The sequence below is a fragment of the Cavia porcellus genome, unplaced genomic scaffold (genome assembly GCF_034190915.1).
Source record: "Cavia porcellus strain 051 isolate PalLab524CR breed Dunkin Hartley unplaced genomic scaffold, mCavPor4.1 scaffold_15, whole genome shotgun sequence".
Classification (NCBI taxonomy): domain Eukaryota; kingdom Metazoa; phylum Chordata; class Mammalia; order Rodentia; family Caviidae; genus Cavia; species Cavia porcellus.
Window position 1 is genome coordinate 66,033,914 of NW_026947498.1, and position 22,302 is coordinate 66,056,215.

Sequence of the window (22,302 nt, forward strand, 5' to 3'; positions counted from 1 at the left end):
TCCAGCCCCCTTACTTGTCTTTTTCAGACAGATTTTCGTTGTGCAGTTTAGGCTACACTTGAACTCACTTTGTAGCCCAGGCTGGCCACAAACTTGGAGCGATCCTCCTGCCTCAGTCTCTTTCGTGCTGGAATTACAGGTGTGCACCACTACATCTGGCTTTAGTAGGGTTTTTAAACATGTTCCAATTTCCTATTTTTTTTTTTCTGTTTAGTCTTGAAACTGCCTCCTTGAATCCATCTAAAAATGCTTGTTTAGATGGATTCTGTTGCTACTATGGATCTTTCTTTTTAGATTATTTTTCTGTGGAATATGTAGCAAAGTTATAGACAATAGAGGATAAAGATGTATTGGAAGGTATGAGGACCCAAAATGCTGTCAGTTATTTCCAATCACTTATGCAAGCATGGGCATGGTGGCTAAAAAGGCTGGGGTAGGGGGGTTGCTGTAAGTTCAAGACCAGCCTGTACTACATAGTGAGACCCTGTCTCAAAAAATAAATACTAATAATAATAGTGAATTCAACCCAGGTACTGTGCTAGGCAGCTAGAACATATAATGATAAGAACTGATTAAAAGTAAATAACCACTGAAATTATCAGTCACTGATTGTTTCCATGAACTTTATCTTCCCACCTGCTGTCAACCAATTGCTTCAATACTTTGATTTTAGATTACATGCAAATTATCTCAGTTTTACAGATGAGAAAACAGAAACAGGAGAAGTAAGTTACTCAAAGTCACACAACTAGAAAATAAGTTTTCAAACCTTTGGCTTAACTCTTGGTAACCTAGCCTTGACTTTCTTCTTAGAAAATCATCCAAAATTCATCAAAATTCACTTACATCCATTTGGTAAGTACTTATCCAGCTCTGAAATTCTTTGTAAGATGCAATGTCATATATTAGGAGAACAGAAGTACACAGATCAATGATGGCCTTCCAGAGATGACTGTTTTGCTTGAGCCTTCAAGGGAGAGGAAGGGATGTGCACAGATGGAGCTGGCAGAGGGAAGACCAAAGATCACAGATACCTTTTTGCCGAACTATAGTTAACCAGATGGTCTCCTGAGACTTCTAACCACAGTTTGGATAAGATAGTCCTTTAAAGTGCTAGAACATTTAGAATTTATCTTTATCTTAAAAAGCAAGCAATTACATTTCCAGTGATTAATTTACTGGTAGACACTAGCAACCTCTTCAGTTGCTATATCAAAGGATCAAGTGTTCTGTGGCCCACAGTACAGCTATCTTCAGAGTAGAGGATGAATCCAGTCTGAAAGGGGCCATGAATTCAAGATGCCCTCCTTTTAAAATTCTCAGCAGTATACTATGTGTGCTTAACAAGTAATGGCACTTCCTTGTGCTTAATTAAGTGGATTTCCAGGTCATATTTGGTTTTGAACTAAATTGACTTCAGATTGCTAAAAATTGTTTCAGCAAACAAAATACAGGCTATAGATTACGCAAGCAAAATGGCAAAGCTGACATTTTCATGTCTGGTAGGAGCTCTCTGTCAGTTACATCATTCAGTAAGAACAAGCTGCTTGTCAAATTTGACAAATGGACCTGAAAAGTTTGAACTCAGAATAAGCTCTGTAAACTGGGTGTGGTGAAGCCACATATTTGTAACCCCAGCAGTCTGGATGACTGAAGCAGTAGGATTACAAGTGTGACCCCAACCAGGGCAATTTAACAAGACCCTGAAGAAGAAAAGGAGGACTGGGGATGTAGGTCAATGCCAAGTCCCTGGGGTTCAATCCATAGTTCCAAAATGGGGGAGAAGAGCTTTGTAAAGTATATATATATATATATGTATATTTATGGAGGACACATATATATGTATATTTATGGAGGGCATATATATATATGTATATTTTTGGAGGGCAAGGTAATGTTAGAATTTTTAATATAGTTATTAAGTTAATTGATCTACTGTAACCTAAGGTAGTTGAGTTTTTTGTAATGAGAACATTTGCAATTGTTCCCTTAGCAATACTGAAACATACAATACTCAGCTATGTTTACCATGATGTACAATAGATCTAAAATAAATAAAATTTACTCCCCCTATTTAATGTGGATTTGTACCCTTTGATTATCATCTCCCTATCTCTCCTTATTCAGGAAGAATTTTCAAAATAGGAAGTTCTCATTCACACTGGAAGTGCAGGTGAGTTAGAAAGAAGCCTTTACAGTTACCAGAACGTTTAAAGACCATGCATCTCACAGTGGTAATAATCTTTTGAAGTAGGGACATGTGGAGGTTCAGAACAAAAATATGTGGGATTTTAAATAATGAAAGGAATTGTTTTTTTTTTAAACTAAACTATAATGCCTTTCATCTTTTTTTTCTGCATATATTTTATAATGTACATATCATGGTAATTAAAAATCAGTAGGGGAAAACTAATATGTGAAACACTAGTTTAAACAAAAATTAGAAGGACGGACATTCAAGGAAAAGAAGATATGCAATGAGAGAAATGTATGTAGCAAGGAATTCAAAAACAAAGAGGTGGTCCATAAAATACAAAATCTAGACCAAGAAAAATAAAAGAAAACAATATTGGATAATAAAATATAGATGACTATATTAGTCACAGTAAAAATAAGTATAATCACTAAAAGCAACTCAAATATATTTTTGAAATAGTACTAATTGAGAAGTATATATATCATATTTCCAGTCCTGCTTAATATAAGTACAACTGGATCAAGATTGGAAATGATAAATTAGAAAAATAGTGTACTTAGACAAAATTTTAACAATTTTGTTTTAGAGGATATTGGCCCCCTCACATTTCTTTGCTGATTCACATGTTCCTTAGAAGCCCCTAAGTATGGTGAAACTTAACAAACTCTCCAAAAGCTTTCCAACCAAAAATATTACTGATAATCTTTCATCTTATAAGTTAATGAAATAGCCAATACTGATAAGAACATAAGTACAAGACACCTGCTAAACATGTAATATAAAAAAGTGCCTGAAGGTTGCTATTCCCCTGGGGAATTTGAGAAACAACTGCATGAAAAGTTAAATAATAAAAGTCACATTCTGAATCCATGCAAAACTTGTAAGCACAGAGTGTTTGTTAATTTGGTTGCTATTTAATATGCTCAAATAAATCATATAGTTTTATGCCTACTAGATGAGTGAAGGACACTTCAAGTGATTTGTAAAGGGTGAGTAATAGGATTTGGAGATGGGGAAAGGACAGGGCAAGTACGTTTTCCACCACTTCAATTTCAACCCATTTGAGAAACCTTGGGTGGGTGGAACTTCCAGAGCAGTTAGGAACAGGGTGAGTGTTCATCTGACTTCAGAAGAACCAGTTTGGCTGGAACAGGAAGCTATTTAGAGAAGACTTGGAGATAAGCTGTAGAAGGTAGTTCTGGGCCAGAATGGGGGAACTTTGATTGTAACTCCTAGAAACCTGGGCTTTGTTCTGTAGCTAGAGAGTTACAGGAGGTATTTTAGCACATGTAAAATATTCCATTATATGACAACCTCTAAAGTAATACGTGTGACATTTCCTATTATTGAAAATGTGCCCAGGCTAATGAGACAGCACGTTTTTTGTCATGCTTCTTAAAACCAATGAGGTGTTCCCAACTGGGAACATAAGGAATGACTACCCACAAAAAAGAGGAAAAAGGTCTTGAATACTGCTGCCATGAAACAAACTGACTATATTAAATGTTTCATATCAAGCCTTTAATAAATCATATAAATACTCTAATTTACCATTTAAAGGAGTATACTAATATAAAAACAAATCCTTGATAAATTCATTCTTTTGTGCTTGTCACATTTTTGCTTCTAAGGGTATAATCAAGTGGTTCACTGTATTATTACTGATTAGATTATTTTGAATCTTACCCCATTTCCATTCACATTATTTGAAAAGAACTTTTTTAGACAAGATTGCAATATTTTCACATGGAATTGAATAGCCAGTTCACATGAATTGAAATAAGTACACGTTAATTGAAAACTTTGATTTAAGCATATTCTTTTACAACAGATTCTAGGTAATTCAGTTTTCTTTTATGTGCATTAAAATATTGTAATAAACATAGGCCGGAGAAATTGTGTTAGAACAAATACTTCAGGACTTCAGTACCCAACCACAAATCAGAAATAATCAGATTTTATTTAAATGGAGACAAAGCTCACGTTTCTCAAAATGTAACAAAACTCTTTTAAGTCTTTATATTCTGTAGGTGGCAAATGTGAATGTGACAAGAAAATTGCCATTCTGTTTCTTGGCTATTCAATGTCTTGACTGGGAGGGTAAAAATAAATTTAAAAAGTTTAAGAATTCCTATGAACCCAAGAACAATGCAAACCACAGTACCTCCCCCCACCCCAATCCCTCCACCCCAAATCAAGCTAGAGTTTCACTTGGATTGTGGCCATCAAGATATATCATGACTGTGACGTCATTCTTGTGCCCCAAAGGATGGAATTCTGAACGGAAATGGGAGGGAATGCATAAAGCCTGAGGAATGTGTGCTTCTGTGTAATGTCCAAATCAGACATTACAAGGATGTGCCAGATATCAAACGAAAAAAAATTCTTATAGGAAGGAGTTTACAGCTCAGACTTATAAACCCATTAACATTTCACCACATCTGTTGTTTCTTATTTTTATAATTTATATGTGTATGCACTAGTAGTGTCCAGTACTTGATAAAAGCAGTAATTGAGAACTTGTGCATTAACCCTGGGTTCAATCCTCAGTGCTGCAAAAAATAAATAAAATAATGATTTAAGAAAAATAAACATTTCCCAAAACAACTACCTTAGAAGAATTCAAATGTTTTAGGGAAATACTAATTTGTATTTATTTCTTCCTTTGTTCCAGAAGAAGAAAAAGATCAGTATTGGTACATTTTAGATATACATAATGGTCACTTTCATCACAGAAAATTTGTCTCTATGCAAAATGTAACTTGATTCTTTTTTTTTTTTCTTTTTCTTCTTTTTTGGAGAATCCACATACTTAATACTGAACACATCCTTCTGCTTTTCTAATCAGTATTTCACAGGTTAAATATGGTTTTTAGTTTTAGTCTTCCTACCAAGAGGGTGCTAGTTATTCTAATTTTTATCATTAAACACATTGTCTATGGCTATACAAATTTTACTGGCTTCTGGTGAATATAAAAGGCACACTTTAGAACATCCTGATTCCACAAGGAAGTGCTTGTGTGCCCAGAACTCTGCCAGATGTAAAGGAATACAATTGCCTACAGCAAATTGAGAATACTGCTGTGAATGTGTAACCTAAAGATGGTTTCTTCAACTGTACTTTAAAAGTATTTGCAAGGCCCAAGGGGGATAGATCTTCTAAGAATTAGAAGCAGACCTCCAACAGAGCCATAGCAGCTGGGGCTCTAAGTGAACTATTCTACAGAATTAAGCTTTTACTCTAACACTAGGGGAATTGAAGTGAAGGACTCTAAGCACAAGGGAAACCATTACACAGAAAAAATTTCAACAGGGAGTTGCCAAAGGACATACACATGGATTGCCTCAGTATCTGGCTTTCTTCCTGCCTGAACTGGAATTCCATGGTTGTATAAAGCGTTGCCCTCAATCTCAGTTGATGTTGTGCACATAGTAGGAGCTCAGTAAATGTTGGCAAAATGCATAATATGATTGTAATTAAAAATGAAGCCTAATTATAACCATTAAAATTATAAGTTTGTAAAACTATTTGCATATGGACAAGTACTCAGAAAATGTCCAAAAGTAAAAACTGTTGTGTTATTAATTTTCTGGTTTTCTGAAATTTTTCTTGTGTTTAAAAATTGTCTGCTATTGTTGTTGCAATATAAACTGGGAATCAAATTTTTCAAATTAGACATATTCACATGTAACAGAATCATAGCTTAAGACAAAGCTGTGTCCACCACTGGCTCCAAATGTTGACTTAGCACACATACCTACTGAAGTGCTGAGGTCAGGCTGGCAAGAGGCAGTTTACATAAGAGGGGCTGGAAAGGTTGGAAGATCTGCAAATACCAGGAGGGAAGGGGTTTGACTTGGCTGCTTTTTGGTCAGTTTACACTGCTCTGGTTCCCCAATCAGTGTTCTGTCTGGTCAGAGCTCATGTGCTGGCTCTTAACCCGCCCCCCTCCCTTTATTTATTTATTTATTTTTAGACCTGGGCTTGAACTCAGGACCTTATGCTTGCTGGGCAGGTGCTTATGCCACTGAACCAAATCCCTGGCCTCTCTTAACCTACTTTGGATATCACCCTTGAATTGAGGGGACAGTACATTACCTATCTTGAAAGTTCATACTCTGGTAACCTCAAGAGTTTTTGGTATTCTTCAAGACTCCTCTTGAAGATTCTTCTTTAAGAGCACCAAAAGCAGAAATAGGAGTTACTAAACTATTACATCACAAAATATCCAAAAATAAGAGATTTGGGACTTAGCTCCACTTTTGCGTAAAATATAGCGTAATTTGTAGTGTCAGGGGCTTTCAGAAGCACTTTGATTCCATGAGGGCTACAGTGGAGATCAGATATCTCCACTGATCAGATATCTAGAATAAGACGCTGACAGCCTGACTTGATGGTGCTGGCTCAATGATGGGTGTCAGCAGTATTCAACGACACAGAAACCTCAGCAGAAGATATTCTTACGATTGTCTATAAGATTTGTTTTTCTATTAACATACATTAGGACTTCCTTATGGGCTACAGTTTTATAATTTGATCACATATATACAATGTGTAATGACAAAATCAGGTTAGCATTTCCATTTTCTTAAAGGTTATAATTTCTCTATTTAGAAAACCTTGAAACTCTTCTTTCTAGTTATTTTGAAATGTATGGCTAAGACTCCTGACTATAGTTACCCTATGGTGCTGTGTAACATTAGAACTACTTCCTGACCTCTAGAACTGTTTGGATGTTTATTATCTCTCTCTCTCTCTCTCTCTCTTTTTTTTTTTTTTTTTTTGTCAGTACCTGGAATCAAACTCATGACCACGTGCTTGCAAGGCAGACACTTATGCCGCTGAGCTAAATCCCCAGCCCTGGATATTTATTATCAACTCACTATCCCTGCTCCTCCTCTCTCCACTACCTGTGTTTTACAGTATTCTACTTCTATGTGATCAACTTTTTTAGCTTCCACAATGAGCAAAAACATAAGGTATTTGTCTTTCTGTGCCTGAATTATTTCACTTAGCATGATATCCTCTAATTCCATTTATGTTGCCACAAATGACAGGATTTCATCTTTATGCTTGAGTAATAGTCTCATTTTTTATCTACACATCCATTGATAAGCATCTTGGTTGGTTCCATATCTTGCCTTTCGTGAATAGTGTTGCAGTGAGTGTGGGAATGCAGATATCTCCTGATTCCATTTCCTTCAGATATGTGCCCCATAGTGGGATTGCAGGGTCATGTGGCCGATCTATTTTTAGTTTTGGAGGAACTTCCATGTCATTCTCAATAATTGTATTAATTTACATTCCCACCAACAGTGTACAAGATTTGAGCCCATGTAAAACATTGCTTAGGTGCTGCTGGAAATTATGATTAAGAAATTTGCAAGGAGCTAGGGGTCTGGTGTCAGCTGAGGCAGGAGCCAATGAAATCCAAGTAATGTAACTATGTGTATTAATGCATACTTAGGTTTTTTAACTCATGAAGAACATGAGTAGATCTGCTATTCTTGCACTTGGTAGTTCCCATTGCTTCAACGCTCTTATTTGCATGATTATTTCACTAAACAGAGGGTACTGCTAGTTGTTTAAAACATAAAGTGTATTTTTGGTTTTCTGTTTGTTTCCTTGTTTGTTTTGCAGCACTGGAAACTGACCCCAGAGTCTTCACACTGAGCTACATTCTTAGATTTTCTTATTTTTATTCTGAGGCAGGGTCTCACTAAATCTCTGAGTTGCCTGGGTTAAGTTCTGTCTTACAATTCTCCTGCTTCAGCCATGACAGGCATATGTCATCATACCATCTTTTCTTTTCTTTTTCTACAATATGCTACATAAATACAAGTCAAATACAGTTGATACAGTTCTCCTTCAAATGTTCAGCCAAAGAAAAACTATATGTTCTAATACGGGATAAAAGGTAGAGGGGATGACTGACTGGACTAAATCTATTGACATTTAATGTCTTTCAAAGGGTAATTTTGAAAGTATTTGATTTGCACCCAAACTACTGTTTAACAATCTTGCTAAGGAAGACATTCCTGGGTTTTATCTTTCATACAGTGCTTAACAGTTGATAATAAATATTATAGTATTAGATGTGTATTGATACCTAGAAGGTGAACAAAATTTCTGTACCCACTTATGTTTCAAAAATGGAGACACGAAAACTATAATTAACCTTTTTAATTCAGCTTTAACATATTGATTAAAAAGTATTCATTGAGTAGCCATGGGTACATGGCATTCCATTATTTTGTGTGGGTTTTTTTTTTGTTTGTTTGTTTTTTTGCCTTTTTGAGGTAAAGTTTCTCTGTGCAGTTCAGTCTGAGCTTGAACTCACTTTGTAGACCAGGCTGGCGTTGAACTGTGGGAACCATCTTGCCTCAGCCTCCCGAGTGCTGGAATTACAGGCATGTGCCACCAAGCCCATGTTAAGAGTGTTTTTTAATTCATTCTATCATAAAATATTTCTAAATGAAGGAAATTAAGAATTGCTATAGTATATGAAGTGATGGAGTTGTTCTTTAACTTGATTGTAATAAGCATTTCACAAGATCTGAGTATTTCAAAATATAATGTACATTTTAATTGCATATGATTTTGTCAGTTATACTTAACATGGAAAAATAAAAAATAAATAATGTTGATGCAAGAAAAGGAGGCAAGGCTCAAGGGATAAGCCATTAACATGACTGCCCGACACAGTCTGGAGTACAGAATTTCACTTGAAAATTCTTCACAACAGAGGTTCAGGTTTGTTCTCCCTGTTCTCAGTATAGGTCTCTCGTAAGTAAGCACAAGAGGACAAGATGACTTCTTACTCCCTTTCTGAACCATTTGAACATTGCAGGTTTTATTCTGCTTCCACTTTGGTCTAGATTTCATGGGTGTCATCTACTAAATCAGCAAGCGAGCACACTTGTCACTTTGACCTGTATCCACTTTTCACTGTGCTGTGTAAAATTCCTCCTAAATTTATTAAGAACTGATGTTAACATAGTAGAATTTATGGCTTTTGCCTGCAACTCTAACAATTTTTATGTACTATGGCATTGAGATTTGACCCTAAATTTTTATTTAATTTAGCTGGAGCTAATATTGCGTCTCCCTTTGGTGTAAAAATAATTATTAATCAAGCAAATGATTCTGAAATCTGTAACTAAATAATTATGTAATTAACCTCTGTTGATCTCTGTATTATCAGTAATTTCTACCGTTTTCTCATGATTCCTAGCTGTATTGACTCATTACATTTTATTGCATTAAATCATTTAACATTAAACCAGTGGTAATAACTAAACTTGCTAAATATCCTCTACTCAACAATTCTCAGCAAACTTTATTTTCTTCAAATAAAATAAAATTCTAAAAAAAATAGTAGTTTATTATGAGACATTCATTTTTTTCCATAAGTCTTTTTCTCATTGATGTTCTTACTCCCATATATACATATATAGAGGGTTTTGTTTTGTTTTTGTTGGTACTGGGGATCAAACTCACGACCTCCTGCTTCCCAGGCAGGCGCTTATGCCACTGAGCTAAATCCCCGGCCTGTAGTTTTTCATAATTGCACAAAATAAATATTTGCTTTGGAAACTAATATTCTTTTCTTATAGTGCACATTTGCAGTACATAAAGTTTACCTACATCTTAAGGAGTAGGTATTTAAAATGTTAATATATCTTAATTCATTTTGTTCCCTTTACCTTTCCCTCCCTCCCTCCTTCTTCAGTCTCTAGATCCTCTTGCCATTCACAAAAGATCTGTCTCCTGGGGAAACTTGTATTCTTAGAAAATAAAAGAATGTTCATGCCATTTGACATATGGATCAGGCATTTAATCAATGAGCACCTACTTACCTATTATGTGCAAAGTACTGTTTTTAATAAAAGTGAATTTAAAAAAATACAAGACATGATCACTGCTCTTAAGAATTTTTAAGGTGGTTTGGAAGGGATACAATACAGGCAGGGTATTTTGAAGGACCCCAACAAATACTTATTGAACAAATGGATAAGTGATTATAAGAGATCATGACTGGCCCAAAGTAGCATATGATAAATACCAAGAAATAAGGGACTATAAATATATAAAAGTACAGGATATAACTGACCTAAGGAATGGAATATTTTATTAGCCAGATACATCACATAGACCCACCCCTAATTGATAAGTAATGTCCCAGCAGAAAGATGAGTTGAATTACAAAACTTAAAAAAGGTGAAGAGCTGCTACAGCACATGAAAAAAACCAAAACTACAGTTAAGCCTGTTTAGAAAACTCGTTTCCAGAGAGTGTTTATATGTCATATGCCAAAAGCAGGAAGAGATGGAAAGCTAGCACATGAAAGGTATCTTCAGCTATCTCACGAAAAAAGTGCCCCATGGAACTGATCAGAAACTCTGACAATCAACAGGAAAGCTGGGAACAGTGGAGTAAGAGAACAGATTTGAGAAGTTGGTCCCTTACTGTTAAGAATTGCAAAGATGTGGAAACAGAACAAAGCAGGTAAACAATAGACCATCATATCACTTAAAAAAAGCCTAAGACTTCAAAAGGGTATGATTCATCATCAGGAAGCCATTAGATGATTCTGTGACTATAAAATCAAAATTATGAATGTGAGGTCATGTTGCAAGGCAAGTCTGGATACATAAAGTATACTTAAGATAACGAAATCAGGAACCAGAATCAGGTACGAGCCACTAAGAACATATGGGGGAGCTAATGTTTCTCATAGAAAAACAGAAACTGTCCTGATTCCCCGTCATACTGCCTTTAAAGAGCAACCTGAGGTCAGGGTGATGACTGGTCTGGAAGCCAAAAATGAGCACAGAGACAAAGATTCTTGTATTTCATTAACATTTGCATTATATACTCACATAATTGAAAGTTGATAGGAAGTTTCCAATATCCCTCATGGAAAAAAAAATACAAATTAAATGGAGAAAATCCATACTGATATTTTGTTCATCTTCAAGCACAGTGGCTATCTATCAAATTTTGTCAATGATACACTAAAATTTATCTCTAAGTAAATGAATCAAAAGTTTCAAATTTTAGAGACTGGCTAAAACTGCACAAATAATCTAATAGGATTTTTTTCTTTCTCTCTGAAAAGTGGACCAGGGGTCAGTGAATCTGGGGACAAGCTTCAGTACTTATGGCAGATTTCTATTTTAAAAGGTGACTGGAATCTAGCTTTAGACATTAGTGTGCAAGCTATGTCATCCAAATGACAATTTATGAAAGAGGCCTCATCATGCTCCTTAAGAAACGAATTGTTTTCTCCAAAATTTAGGATTATCTTGCTTTAGAAGCAAGGCACTTACGATGCTGACAAAAAATGATTTGCCACAAATAAATAAATAATAAGTAAAATCCACTTTGGACATCAATAGCTTCCTATAAGCCAGGAGGGAGAAAGCAGTCTATGTGAGAGATTACCTTACATACCACTGAACTTGCTGCAGGCTGTATTGAACAATAGTAACTAGCCATTCTACTTATGACCTGGCAACCACTTTCATAAAGATAAATCCTTGGGTAAGAGGTTCAGTGGCAACTAAGGTCAACACCAGTCATGGACAAAAATTAGGACCTTTGTCACTGTACTTCCTTTCTGTACCTGTAACACATAGGGATCATAGATAACTCAACCTCATGATTCTTTTCAAAGAATTTAGTATGTGAGCATACTACATATCAGTGGGAATTTTCAGGTCATTTCTATTTTCTTGTTCCTAGCTAGGTTCCATGTGACTTAGGCCTAGTCTATCTTCAGATAAGAGGACAAATTTCCTGAAAAGCACTTGATTGTGTGAAGGACTCTCATGTTTCAGAGGTCATACAGCATAACTGGATCAATCTCCACTTAAGAAGATGTCTAGGAGGGATTCACTTGCAGCTCAGTGGAGTCCAGAGGGGACTTCCATGGCTCATTACTCTGGGTCCACTCCCCAAGATTTCCTGCTCCAAGTAGCCAATTGAACAAACTACCCATAAAGAAATGCTATCATGGCTGCGTTATCTAAGAGTCTGTGGCCAGTGGTTTCTTGGCCGTGGCTTATGGTTGTTTCTGTTGATGGAAAATATTTGATTCTTGAAGTGATAAAATGAGATAACAACACTTTTGAAAACTGTCAGAGAACTTTTAAGGTCAGTACTCACATGAGGGATGTGGGCAAGGTTAACTACTGAAAGATAAAAAGCTAAGCCCTCCACATTGAATTTTCCCTTTGGCTTACACTTTCTTATTTAATTAGATCTCTTCAAGAAAACTGGAGTGGAACCTTACCCCTCCTGGGAAGCAAAAATAGTAAAGGGGTGTTTGCCTGGACTTTGCTACAAACTGTATACATGACATCTCTTAAGCTCACTTTACTGCATCTTACACTCTTATCAGAATGACCTGCCTCTCACACCACTGTCATCAATTCACCCTGCCTCTTAGGAATCTAAATTGATTTCTCTGTCTGTTGTAAAAAATCTAAGCTCTTCACTCTTGGATTCAACATGGTCCTTTGCCCACCGTTTTCACTCTCCACCAGCCCCTCCAGCTTTCTAATATCATCTCTTTCTGATTATACAAGTAGGCCTGTGGGAATTGGCAGGCATCAAAAAGATGGCTTATGGCTAGATGTCCCCCAAAGACTCACGCTTTGGGGGACAGGTAGAAGTTTTTAGAGGTTGCTGGGTCTAGAATATGTGATTGATGCATGGTGCAATGCTAGGATTGAGGGTGGGTGATCACTATATCAGTAATTATTTGTTTGGCACCACCCTAATCCCGGTAGCCTGGATATAATATAGGAAGAGAAGGAGGCTTGTCTTCTCTCTTGCTTGTTTTACTACATTTTGCCTGCCACAAACTGTTTCTCCTCTGCAATGCCTGTCTGCCATGCTATCCTTCCTTGGAACCAGCTGATTATGCACTGAAACCTCTACAAACTGTGTGCAAAATACCTGACATCACTTTAACTTTGGGTGTCAAATATTTTGTCTTAGCAGTGAGAAAAAAGTATCTAAGACAGTGGTCATCCAATGCTTTCATCTCATAGCTGGGGGAGCTGAAGGCCAGAGATGAAGTTGTATTTCCAGGGTTCACATAGCCCTTCCACTGTAGGCAACATATGCTTTCCCTCCCCCACGAAACTTCTTTCCTCTGGTGTTAAGCACACTGTATAGAACTAGCACTGAGGAGACAGTGTGACATGGGATAAAGGATACATTAAGCAATGCAGATTGTTTAAAACCTTAGTGTGTTTACAACACACTGTGTTTGCAGCAAATGAACATTATGTGGAATTTGTTAACCTCTTAGGAAGGAATTCGCTAACTCTGGAATGAATATGCAAACTTGTTTTGATGGGCTTGGGGTGGAAAATTTGTGACGATTGTCTTTCTACATCGAAATCGAGTGACTCAGGAGAAGAAATGATTAACAGGTGTGTCGTGGTTTTGTTGGTGAATGGCTTGTTGGATTATTATAGTTTGCCAAGTTTTTCTTCTGAATTAATGGTGACAAGGTTACTTTATGGTAGTTGTATTTGAGAATCTCAGTTACAACTTGCCCAACTAGGAGCTAAAAAACACATTGTTTTAGAAGATTTATATGATGGAAAATAGGAGGTAGTTAATGATTATCCTCCCTGATTATCATGAGTGGCAAGAAGAAGGAAAATGTGAAAGGAAAAGTCTTCTTTTTAAAATTTTATTTAAGGAGAAAAAGAAAAAAAAACAGAAAAAGGGTACAAGTTATACAGAATTTCAAAAAAATAAACAGTAGGAAATCACTAGTTAATAGATTACATATTGTCATCTTAGAAATAGTTGTTCAAGTTACAAAATTAAAGCATATAAAGGGGACATTCACACAGTGAGACTGCAAACAGTTCTGTTCAATGATCCAACAAAAACTCAGTAATATGGTTATCTATCTTATACACTTAAATATACATGCAGTTATATTCTTTAGAGCACTTTCTTTTCCTCTCTTTTTTACAATGACAATTACACATTTTGGGTTTTATTACTCCCACAGTTCTTATTACTTTTTTTGAAGAGAATAAAACCAAATGAGACATAATAAAACAGAGTCAGTCAAATCAAAAGGATGGACATAGTACATAACGTAAAAACAGAATACAAGGTGATCAACAATGGTTACCATAATGCCTCTTGCTATCTTAAAAAGAATTGCCTATATCATCAGTTATAATAAAATTGAACAAAACAGTAAAGAACAAAACCAATAAAACCAAAACATTGGAGACATTAACAGGACTTCAAAAGAAGATAATAGTCAACCAGAATGGGCGTCATAATGAATCTTATTGTCTTCACAGTTGTTGCCTATACTTTCGAACTTGGTACTGTCAAGCAAAACAGAATAGAGGAAAATCAGTCAAAACAAGATGGTGAGAGCGATACAAGGTTTCAAATCAAGTTAATAGTAAATCAAAGTGGATTACTATAATATATCCTGCTATTTTTTATTTTTCCCTTAATTAAAAAGATAAAAATAAAAAAGTAAATAATAAAAAAAAGGAGATTGAGATAAAAGAAGGCATAACAACAAAACAGCACAGGTCAAAACATAACCATTTAAGCAAAATAGTGTTTCACCACAAGATATCCCGACATAAAAGTAGTTATCATAGTGTCTCTTTCCTTGAAATCTTTGAGTATAACTTTGTATACTGTAGCATCAAACATATCCAGACAATGTAAAACCATTCCAGAGAATGACAGTATTACAGGGTATTTAGAACCAACTAACATAAAATGAACAATGGTTTCTGTATTATCTCCTTGTCTATAAAAGTTTTTGTTTATATTATCACATATAATAAAATCCAATAAGATACAACATGGTAAGACTGCTGGAAACAGAAGAACAAAAGCTTGATGGAACTTCAAAACAAGATGATATTAAATCAGCACTAACTTTTATGATGTCTTGTTTTCTCTAAAATAGCTGTTCATACCATCTAACCTTCTCTGCCTCATTTCTGTTGAGCTCTTTTTCTGTCATTAGTTGTCAGTTTGTCTTCTTCATTTCACTTTCTGCTCCATTTATTGTGGCCTCTCTGCCACTGTTTCTGGAATCTTGGTATTTTTCTCTTTTAGAATGTCCTGCAGTATTCTCTGTAGAATTGAATTACTGGTTGCAAATTCCCCTAGATCCTGGTTATCCTAGTTATCCTGGAAGCACCTTGATTCTCCATTAATTTCTAGGCACAATTGTGCAGGATATATCAATCTTGGCTGGAAGTTATTATCTTTCAAAGCTTGAATTATTTCCCCCCATGCTCTTTGTGATTTGATGGTTTGTGCTGAGAAGTCTGCTGTAATTCTGATGGGTGTTCCCTTGTAAGTGATCTGTTTCTTGTCTCTGATGGCTTTTAATATTCTGTTCTTATATTGGATTTCTGGGATTTTGATTATTATATGCCTGGGTGTAGCTCTGTTTGGGTTGTGGGTGGCTGGGGTCCTATATGCCTCATAGATCTGAGTATCTTTACTTTTTCCCATTTTAGGGAAGTTCCCCTTGATTATTTCTGTGAATAGCCTTTGCAGTTCATTTGTTTGTATCTCTGTTTCTTCCTTTACATTCTTAATTCTTAAGTTATAGATCCTCTTATCATCTTCTAGCCTTTTACTGCTTGTTTCCTTGATATTTTTAAGAAGTTTTTTGTTTCATGTTCCCACATTACAAATCTGTCCTGCAGTTCAGATAATCTATCCTTTGTTTCTTTCAAGCTGTTATGCCAACTTTTAATAGAGTTTTTAGTTTCCTGGTAATCTCTTTGAACCTGCTTCATGTATTCTACATTTTCTCTATTTTCTCCATCAAACAATTCTCCCCTTTTTTCTGTACTTCCATTCCACCGTCTTTTTTTCCTTGGGCAGTGCTTAGCATTTCTCTAACTATCCTACTTATATCTTGCTTTACTTGGTTAAATACTTCACTTTTGAACTCGTCTATGAGGTCCCAGAGATATTGCTTTATGTCTATTAGTACTGTGTCTGATATTGCATGTTTTCTGTCCTCATTCTCCTTTGCATTTACCTTTCTTGGATCAGTGTTCTCAGGATTGGGGACTGAGGACCCTTTCTTGTTGCTCCCTCTTCTTGTACTTTTTGTTCCTTCCATACAAGCGTATATAGGGTGCCCAGTTTCTTTTTTTGTCGGTTAGGTTTGTTTGAATTGTGCTGGCTAGGTGTTCCCACCCACTGCAGTGTACCAGGGAGACACAGACCTGGGCAGCCTATGCTGGGCCCGCCCCTCCAGGTCAGTCAACCTGCTGAAGGCTTCACTGCATTAGAGTGCACTGCCAGGCACAGGGACCTGGTTTGGGCTAGCCTACTGGGTCTTAGTCTGCAGTGCTACCCAGTTCAAGCTCTCCCCACCAATCCCACTTGAGAGGGGAATATGTGACTGAAGTCACTGCAGCGTCCTGTTCCGGCTAGTCTGCCTGTCCCAGAATGTCCTTGGTTGGAGCCTCCTAGTCTATGGAAGGGTCCCTGTTCCTCTCAGTCACCTCAGGTCGATGCAGGGCTCCCTGCCAGCTCTGCTCTCAGTTTGGTTCGCCAATTCCCGCTCTGAGAGATTTTGCATCTCTGTCTCTGCTGTGCTGATTCAGATGCAGCAGCAGCAGCAAGATATTCAAGCTGTGGTTTCCAGAGGCACGGGTTCCAGCTTTGGCACTGAGACTTCAGCTGTTCCAGTCGTAGCACCGGGATTGCCGTTCCAGTTGGTTTCTCTCAGCTTAGTTCGTTCCTGGGTTGGCAGGGTATATTTCCCCCTGCTTAGGACTCCCCACACTGTACCATTCGTGGAATCTAAGCTGGCTATCTCAGAGAGCCTCCGTAGCTGCTGTTATCCACCATAGTTTCCTGGAAGCCTAAATTTGTTTATTCTTTAACTCCTACTGGTTTGTCCTTGTTCTCCTGCCATTCTTCCTCCCTAGATGTCCAGGGTACCTTTCACCCTCGGATCCTGCTGCCTTTATCATATCAAATCTTCTCAGCCAATGACATTTTCTGGAATTTCTGCTCTGGATCAGCCTTGTTAAGCTCAAATGAGGTTCTTCAGTAACTCTCATATATAGTTTATGCTCAGCTTCTTTTCAACTTAGTAGTATCTGAACAGTTCATTAGATGATACCTTTTCGGGGGATTCAGACCATAGTTCACTGGCTCCAAAGCAGAAGCAACATAGTAAAAGGGTGTGGTGAAGCAAAGATCCTTAATTCATGACAACTGGGAAGCAGAGCAAAATAAAAAACAATTGAAAGAAAAAGCCTTGACCATGAGACTATTGTTGAATAAGTCAAAGGAATTATTGTAATTATTCAAATACATAATATAATTCAAAATGAGAGGGAATGATTTTCTATATCTGCTTTAATAAGTAATTAATCATTCTTATAATACATGTATTAAATGTTTGAATATGAATTATTGCTTATGGGTTCAGAATTTTTTTCAAAGTTTTCTTACTAGACCTGGGAACTAAAAACAAGAGTCTCTTGTCATCAGTAACACTCAGATCATCACAAATTCCAAATAAATGGGATCTGAATTAATGATGTTTTAATATTCCTACAAATCCATGCATTAGTTCTTATTTAGATCTACTACTTTTCCAAATTTATCACTGGAAAACTGCCCCTATTTTTGTAGAAACTTCCCACTGCAAAGTCCAAAAGCAGCCCAAAGAAACAGACTTTGTCTTCTGCTCCACCATATAGCTGTTTTGACACAAATGGCTCACTAGACACACACAGAAATCTCAGACACCTGCTTCTCCCAGAAGATGGTTTGTATTACCCGTAGCATCCCTCTTTTCTGGCACCCAACACAGCCATCCATTTCCAGCGGGAGAGGCAGAGGTGTTTGTTTTACATTTATGAAAGACGTGTTTAGAGGTTGTGTTATCACCCTGAGTGGGGGAGAATTAGGTATACTTTAGATATGAATATATATGTATTAAAATGAAGTTGTTGCCTATCAAATGATGTTTTGTGAAGAAAAAATAAGCCTTCTGTAAATATGTATTAAAGATGAAGACCAATGTTATCCTGTGCCTTCCTTTATAATTCTTTTAAGCTAAGATTCAGGAACAGCAACACAATATTCTTTTACTGTCTCCTCCCTTGGTGGACTTTGGTTTCTTCTCTCTGTTCTTTTTAACCTCTTTCACTGAACACCATTAGCTTACTGGAGATCAGAATAACTTTGCCTCCTTGCAAATTTTTATGAACATTAAACACCTCTTACAGAACAAGGGAGTGAAGGAGTTTCCTTTTCTGAGTTTTGTTTCTTTGATCCAAACATAGTTTGAAAGTCTCTTCACATGGCTTTGACACATTTGGATTCATTCTGGGTTTGTCTTCCTGACACAGATTTATTGAATGATGCAGTGCACTCTTACATCTCCTGGATTAAATACACATAAGCCAGGCCTCAGATTCTCTGCCTTTGTCATGTCCACAGCCCTTCACAGAAGACACCCTGGGCAACCTCCACTTGCAGGCCCCAGCCTGCTCGAGCCCATGAGTCAGATCTTCCTCACCTGAAAGTGTACCTGAAGCCTCAGCCCCAACAGTCAGCAGTGAAGTCTTGGAGCCTGTAAAGCTTTGGATAAACAACATCACCAACCCGGGCTGGCCTCAACCTGGCAGCTGGGAACCAGGAGTACAGTGGAGACAGCGATGGCTGAAAAGCCAGGCGTATCTGGAAGGCCAGGTTAGTTTCTCCACTCTCATCCTTATCTGTGTGGCCTTGGGCAAGTCACTGAACCTCTCAAACCATCTGGCTCCTATCTGTCAAGGATAGGTCACCTCTGTTTTTCATCCCATACAGACATTCTTGGCTATATTATTTTCAAATTCAATATAAGTAGAGGCACAGTTTTTAATTGCATACCTTGAATTATCTGTTCCTGCTAGGATGATAGCAGTTTTATATAATGCAAGGATCAACCATCTGCCTTCTTTTTGTCACTTCTGTTTTAAAAATTCTTACTTTTATGGTTGAAACTGTATCTTTCAACCATAAAGCTATTGGAGAGCAATGATGCTAATTGTTATTATTCCTAATTATTCTTAGTTGTTAATATTTAACAATTGTTTAATTGTTACTGTTTTAAATGGTGTTTTCCCCAGTTGTTACTATTTAATGAGAACTAATTAGGTGTTTGGTATTGTACTAGGTACTTGACATGGACTATGGAATCCTTGTCTCAATCTTATGATAGTTCTTATTTTAGTTCTTAGATACACAATAGAGTAGATATGACTTTCACTGTACAGATAAAGAAACTGAGGCATAAAGATGTCAGGCCCTTTGTACAGGGTCACAGCTGGTAAGTAGAGAGGGATATAGCAGAAATGGAGAAAGAACGTTCTTAATGAAGCCAACAAATTACTCTCTTTCTTACTTCCAGCCAGTGGAAATCTAGATTGGTCATGTCTAGTTCATTGTAGATAGAATGAGTTAACTCATTGGCGGGTATGATATTCATTGATTTGTTTGACTATGTCCTGCGTGCAAATCTATGTATTGTAAGAATCATGAGATTCTTCTGAGAAAATAAAAGTAAGGTCCTTTCTCTCAAACCAAAAACTCAAAAGCCGGTATGCAACGGAGTGAGAAATAATGGAGTCTGTTACAAGTAAAACACAATAAGTGCTTTATTACTGCTATATGCCTAGTGCAACGGGCCCCAGCGGCCAGCAACACATTTCAGGGCTATCCAGGAGGCTTAGCTAAAAAGCTCATCTTTACCGATGTGGCGAATGAGCGCTCTCCTCGGCCAGGCCTACTCCATGCCAGGCGATGGACTGACATTCAGCCCGATTGGGACTGCTCTTCTCTATCTGCCTGCTGGCCCCTGGTCTCTCTACTCCACCGTTTGGTGGCCTGTGGAAGGCAGGAGTGCGGAGTCCAGCTGACCTCGCTCCCCTCCCACCTCTTTTGTGGGAGAAGAGAGGGAGAGGGGGGACCGGAGGGGGAGGGAGGATGGGTAAGGGGGAGGATAAGGGGGAGGGTGAGGAGGAGGGGGAGGAGAAAAGGGAGGGTAAGGGGGAGGGGAAGGAGAAAGGGGAGGGTAAGGGGGAGGGGAAGGAGAAAGGGGAGAGTAAGGGGGAGGAGAAAGGCAAGGGGAAGGGGGGGGAGGGGAGGAGAAGGGCGGGGTCGCTTGAAGGAATGGTGCTTCCTCCCCTGGAGGTGACTGTGCAGGGCGGTTTGGATCCTCCTGGAGCTTTCTGGTTTGTCAGTCCAGGTGCACAAGTTCAGTATGCATGTATGCATGTCCCAGTGCCTCATTCTGGGCTGCCTGCCGTAGGTGGCATTAACACGGGGTGGGAGGTTTCTGGCTCTGCTAGAAAAGTGCTTGGCAGTTGCATTGGAAAGGAAAAGGAAGCCCATCTCATCCCCCCCTGCTCCGGGGGTGTTAAGTGAGTGGTCCTCCCCAGTGGCGTCCTTCGTTCCGATGTGACGAAGGGAATGGGTGTGATCGCCTGCTGGAACGGGCTGAGCACGCACCCCTGTGTGTTAAAAAAAAAAAAAGTTCATCTTTAAGTTGAGTCCTTATGCACAAGTCGGATTTTGAGTGGCCAAAAGTGAGGGAAAGACTTTCCAGGTCAGGGAACCACAAGGGTGGATATTCACCCTGAGTCACGGCTGACTCACCAACCTCAGTGCAGGACTTGTTCCTGGAACAGCAAAGAGTTTGAAGTTTCTAGGCTTGAGGTATCTGTAAGGAAGTTCTATTTTAGCACATGGTAATAGAAAGGGAAAACCATAAAGTCTGGGAATTGAGGAGTCCCATTGGGTCATCTAATTCAATGGTTCATCCAGTGCCTAAATCTCTCCTAAAAGCTGTCAAGTGGTCATCCAAGCAGGCCCAGATGTTCCTAGTGTCAGATACATTATTATCTCCTGTGGGAACTGATTGTATCACTTCTGAATGTTTTTCATGTGTTTACATGTTTGTATGTCAGGCTAGAACTTGAGCTTCACAGGGCGGAGACTGGCTTGCCTCCTATGTATCCCAGACACCTAGCAGAGAGTGAGCTCTCAATGAACGTGTGCTGAAGTGAATGTTTTCCGTTTCAGGATCCTTATGTGAGTCCCACAAGGCTGTGCCATGCATAAATGAAGACAACTGTGCAAGCCCCCTTTCACCTTCTTCAAGTTACAACCTCCAGTTAATCAACAGTTCCTCAAGAGAAATTACTTTGGGCCTCTTCCCTATCTTGGTTACTCAAATGAACTCCCTTGTGCTTCTATTTTTAATGTGTTGTAAGAATAGAAGACAGTCCTCCAACTTTGCCATCTAGACAGATCTGTCACATTGCTTGTCTTACACTGTGACCCAAGATGGCACTAATGTTGATACAGTCCACTTTGTACTTATATTTTGCCTCACGTTTTCCTACTGGTCAACTAGTGTGTCAGCCCTGTGAAAAAGTACTTTTGTATCCCAACGCTTTTGTAGATACACTTTTGTATTCCAATGCTCCCCCCAGTAAAAGGAACACTGTATATGGATAGGGACCAGGGTATCCAGATACATATTATCTGAACGACAATGGAAACTGGATAAACGGAAAGAAACCATTCTCCCATGGCCATGCTGGGTCGGCTGTTCCTTGGAATGCTTGCCATTCAATGGGACAAAGCGAGCTACTGCTATCACTGCCTATATAGCCTAATCTGTAAAACCTCTCTCTCTGCAGTAACAGAATACTGTGAAAGAATAAGTGCTGTGAGTCCATCCTGCTGCCACTAAACCTTCCAAGTACCTGGCCAGCCCGTAACTATGGGAGCAGTGCAGAGGCTGAGTACACAGCCCTGGCAGACTGCTGAGAGATGCTGCAGAAACATGGACTTCTCATGGACCGTCCAGATCTCAGGTGCTTCACTGGTTAGTAAGTCTTAGTTAACCCTATCCTTCCTTGTGAGTGCCTGCTAAGTCTCAATAAACCTTACCTTTTATAGACATCTCTGAGTGTTTCTTTTTTCTCTCTGCTCTACTCCCCCAGCACAGCAGGGCTGTGATCAAGAAAACTGATCATGCACCTTTTCCCTC

General features: G+C 38.1%; 1 long non-coding RNA gene across 1 annotated transcript; it reads left to right on the forward strand.

Annotated features, from left to right (window-relative positions):
• The first annotated feature begins 18,658 nt into the window (after positions 1-18,658).
• On the forward strand, positions 18,659-22,212 carry LOC134470583 (uncharacterized). The gene is made up of 2 exons (XR_010039522.1): positions 18,659-18,953; positions 21,950-22,212. It is a non-coding gene; the product is annotated as an uncharacterized LOC134470583 (long non-coding RNA).
• The last annotated feature ends 90 nt before the right edge of the window (positions 22,213-22,302 follow it).